This window comes from Cyanistes caeruleus, chromosome 17 (assembly GCF_971803275.1).
Source record: "Cyanistes caeruleus chromosome 17, bCyaCae1.hap1.1, whole genome shotgun sequence".
In the NCBI taxonomy this organism is placed as follows: Eukaryota; Metazoa; Chordata; class Aves; order Passeriformes; family Paridae; genus Cyanistes; species Cyanistes caeruleus.
In genome coordinates, this window is record NC_141717.1 from 9,938,612 (window position 1) to 9,943,603 (window position 4,992).

The following is a 4,992-nucleotide window of genomic DNA, read 5'->3' on the forward strand; positions in this document are numbered from 1 at the left end:
ATAGGAGATTTCCTTTGTTTCTGCTGGCTCCTATACAGTGCTCATGGAAATACTCTCTTTGCCTAAGTGTTTGACTTGCCATACAACCCTAATTATTGACAGCTAATGAGAACAAGGGAATTGAAATGGAGGAAAATGACAGGATCAAGGTGAGCATATAATGCTCAAGTTCAAAAGATGTCTGCAAGTAATTTGGTCATTGTATTAAAACATAAGCACCAAATGTAAAAAAAAAAAATGACATCTGGTTACCTCATGCACTCTGCCATGGCACAGAGTGCTGAGCTTGTTTTATGTGTATTCAACAGCTGTAAAATTGCCAGAATTAGTATTATATTAGAATATGATCTCAAATAAAAGTGAGATAATTGCTATGATTGCTTTTGAAGAGATCTTTTAGTGTTTGAAATTCAATGCTAGCAACAAAAGTGATGCTAATCCTGGCTGAAAGATGGTTTACAAAAGCCTAAAAGAGCTGAATTTCAGAATCAAGTTGATGTCACTGTACATTGATACAGGTGGGAATCTAGGGTTACTGGGTTTTATTTATTTATTAATGACACTTCATCTGAAGTACAGGTTTCCCTCCACTACAATTAGAATGCAATAATCAGGGGTTAGTATATTAAGGGATATATTAATGAGATAATCAATTTTAAATCTGAATTATCTGCCTGTTTTCCTTCTTTCTTGATTACGTGTTAACTTAGGTGGTTGTAATTACTTTATGCATTCAAAAATTGAGATCTCTGGAAGTGGTTTTTAAAAAGATGCTCTGCAAACAATGTAACACTATAAAGAAAATCCCCAATAATTCAACCAGAACAACAGCTGCTAAGTAATGGGCAGTTAACAAAAGTGCAAAATCTGACCCAGAATCTTAGTATTGCAGTTTCCAGGAATATTTAGTACTTGTTCCTATGAAATTCAAGAAAAAATATTAATTTTTGTTTGGCTGATTTTGGGGGTATTTTTTTGCTCTATGAGAGACATCTGAAAGTTCTATTAGGTTGATCATCTGCATATTTATGTACTTGTGTACCTAGTATCATTTTCACCTGAGGTGTCTTTATTAAATAATATTACAGCTATTTTTTTTCAGACTTCCAGAATTAAACTTGAAGGTGTGATTCTAAGAAATACGGAATATTTCAATATATTGATAGGTTCTTGTTAGGAACCTAAACATATGAAACAGTTGTCTTCAAATCAAGTTCTATTTACTTCTCTAAATATCGGAGGAAAGTTGTGTTTTGATAAAACATTGACATGTTGTAGACTAGTCTTGTACCCTTTGTGTTCTGTTTGGCATAAACTACAGAGTTAATTAGCAGCGGCAATCAACCAAAGCCATGACTTCAGATGCAAAAGAAACATCAGCAGTTGTCTCAGGTGAGATCAGAGGAGAGGTGTTAACCTGAGACCAACTACAACAGTGTAAAGAGATGCTGCAGCAGCTGTTCTCAAACCCACACAACTCCATCTTTCAGCCCTGGTTGTGTCAGGGCCAATTGTATCATGATCCTGGATAACAGATTCTGCCTTTGTAATGAGTTTGGAAGTAACTAAAATAGATACTCAGTAACCTCTATGGCTGATAGTACTGTTGATGTCTCAGTGGTGACAGCAGAGAATATTAGTGTGTTCACAGCTATAATCATTGAAAAGGACCTTGACAACAAAATTAATTATATCCTGCCACTTCAAGTTGTCTCTTAGGGCAAATGCTTTAGTCATATAGAAATAAAGAAATAATTACAGCATTTAATTTGAATTGTTGCTTGGGCCTTAGTATTTTGCCATATCTAACAGAGAAGTCTGAGCACTTGCTGTAGTATTTGACTTTTTGCTACGATGAAGGAGGAAAGCCAGGGCCCAGTGACAAAGCTTTCTTTCCCTGCAGCAAGTAGAGGATGTTACCCAGAGCACTGAGCAGAGATCTCGACTAGAGAACCCAAAATACAAGACAGGTTCTGCAGCACTGTGGATCTGGAGCTAAAGGAAAACAGGTACTTCTCTAATGTTAGGGGAAATATCATGTGAACTTCCCTCAGTTCAAATTATGTTCTTATCATTCTGTGGGAATGAATTTTATTTCTATTTGAGAATGACAGCAGAATAGACTAACGTAGCTGAGTAATAGTGTCACTAATTCAGAGAGTTGGTCTGGTAAACATAGTTCTTCACTTAAAAAGCTGTCCTGGAAGATCTCTGACAACATTTGATATGTGTTTGTCTTTAAAAGCACTTGGAAGTTCTTCTGTGACTCAGTAATGCAATTTTCTGTCTCTAACCCTAAATGTAATTGTCTACTATGTTTCTGTCTGCTGTCAGCATCGTAGACAGTGTCAGATGGAGTGATCTTTAAAAATCTACATTGTTCAGGGTTTCTGTCTATTCTAGGAATAACTGTGCCCTAATGTTGGAGGCTGTGAAATAATCTGGATGCTGCCTATTGTGACATGTAAAAGATTGATAGTCCTACTGTACATTTTCCAAAGGCTCTTTGCACATCAAAAGTCTCTTGTTTAACAGAAATGGCCTAAGAAAGAAGATTCAGACAAACTGTTAAAACACATGCACCAAGCATGTGACAAAATTCCACTGAAAAGAGGCAATCGCATATTTAGGGTCGCAGACCTCCAAATGTCTGATTCCAGCAGAATGTTGCTCACTCTCAGGGAGCTGTTTGGAAATGTACGTTTATGATCAGGCAGCAGTATTTCTAGCTGAGGCAAAATTTGAAAAGCTTTTTTAAAATCCCATGGTAAGTAGTTACAGAAATTTCACAGTACCTGACATCCCATGTGAATGAGAGGCAGAGAGGAAAAGAGAGTGAGTATATTCCTGTGCAAAGAAAACCACATTTTCTCCTCTGATCTCCTTAGTGGTAATACTGGAAGAAGGAAAGGTCTAAAAACCTTTCAACCTAGTCACAAGCTCTTCTTAACTTTCTGGAGTGATCACTGAAGCTGATAACAGACTTACCTTGTCATGAATTTTTTACTGTTCTTAATGGAATGGTAAGTGGTGAAATTGTCTTAGATTTGTAGGCCTAGCAGGCTAATCAGGGTGGAAGTAAGTGTGGTTAAATAAAGGAGCTGCCTGCTATCTCAGAAGTCATCTGAGCTGTCTGTGTCTTTCTCTCTTATTTAGCCATTGATGTTGGTACAATGCTTGAAAATGTCTGGGTGACCCATATTGCACAATGAAAGCATAAAACATAATATCAACTGAGAAACAAAGCATTTTCTGACAATAATGAGAGCTTTTAGCCCTGCAGTCAGGCTGCAGTTATTAATTCTGAAAAATTTCTTTTTTTAATTGCTCTCCTAAAATGACATTGAAATAAAGAATGTCAATTTGCTTGATGGATAATTCTTTTTTCACTCTTATAGAAAATTCTACAATATTAGGACCTGATTCATTTATTGGAGTTAATGGAAATGTATTTTTGGCTAATGTATAGAGCATGAACACATTATTGAGTATTCATTAAAGTCTTGTAGATTGCTTGAACTTTGTTTGATATGATGATTTCCCCAATATTGTACTGACATTTCCTTCTTTCTCCATAATATCTCATCATAAATATGTTGTGCATCAGCACCACAACAACATCAGCAGGAAATTATGAAATTAAGATTTTTTAATGTTCAAATATTGAAACGTCTTCTTAAATAGGTCCCAAAAAATGCAGTATGAGATGGTCATACCGGTTTTTGCAAGATTATTGTCCAAGAACAGACTTTTCAAGAGCTCACATTTTTCTTTTGAAAGAGTATTTAGGAGCAACTGTAGTGTTGGAAGTGTAATGTTTGGGATGGTTAAAGCCATCTAGATTTTTAAAAAGGCTGTTTGGCTGTGTGTTTATTTTGGTCACGTATCTAAGACAAAACCCCAATACACTGCAGTGTTCATTAGGTACTATTAGCAATGAGTTCATTTCTATAGCTCAGTTTGATTGCTGTGTGTGTTTATACTATGACAAAATTGTGATGAAATCATCACACTCATGTTTTTCAACCAGAACCCTAACCTAATGCACAAAATGAACTTCAATTAATGAACAAATACTCAGAATTCTGCATTCTCCCCATTCCTTATGTCTGTCTTGCTATTTCAATATGGTAAAGTAAAAAAGATTAATTTCTTAACAATTTTTTTATGACACTCTTAATTTTATTATACTTTCCTCACAAACATTGATGCATTTTACAGCTCTGTGATATGTGGGCATTATGTTATTCTCAGTGCTGAGAATGTTGATTATTTGGGCACCATTTCCCCATTTGCTTTTATGGAGCACTAGGGACTTGTTTCTTTGAAGTGCTTTTTGCAGAAGTGGCAGATGGGACACGAGGAGTGTTTTGGAATTCATTTGAGCACAAAGAACATTGTTTCATCTTCTCAGCAGTGGAACAATAGTGCCATCGGGTGGGCATAAAGGTGAGGGATTCCTTGGGGAATTTTGAATGTATTGCTATTTCAGTAATCTAAATTCATCCTGGATCCAGTTCATCTTAAAATGACAACTTAATTAGTGCAAAGTCCTGCAATATACTTAGTCTCTGAAACACAGTCACTTGCATAAAGAATGACAGAAAAACATATGGAATATTAAAATACCTCCTGATTAAATACCACTGCTACCAGTTACCATAAACAGGTATTTTACACCCGGACATTTTATTAATTCTGGTGTTTTTACAACATATACTAGCTATTTATACAAATATTGAAAATTCAATGGCCCACAGAGATGCTTTCAATTTCTCCTCTTAATATTTGTGTTTGTATCTTTAATGCCCTAAATTCAGATGTGAAGAGTGGATTCCAGTTCAGTCCCTCAGTGGCGTAGACTTTCTGATTAAAACACTTGGCAGCCTGGCTTAAGTAGTGCTTCTACCACTTCAGATGTTTTCCAGCAATATGAAGCCACTTCCCAACAATTGTTCATGACCTTTCAGGATACAAAAGGTGTAAATAAAT

The 4,992-nt window shown here is 35.8% G+C and overlaps 1 protein-coding gene across 2 annotated transcripts in view; it reads left to right on the top strand.

The window, feature by feature from the left end:
• The window catches only part of LMTK2 (lemur tail kinase 2), a 107,824-nt gene that overhangs the window by 14,551 nt on the left and 88,281 nt on the right, over positions 1 to 4,992 (top strand). For both annotated transcript variants that reach the window (XM_086854785.1, XM_086854784.1), the window contains one exon: positions 1,904 to 2,009. The gene's annotated coding sequence lies outside the window, so the exon portion shown is untranslated. The remainder of the gene's footprint in view (positions 1 to 1,903; positions 2,010 to 4,992) is intronic.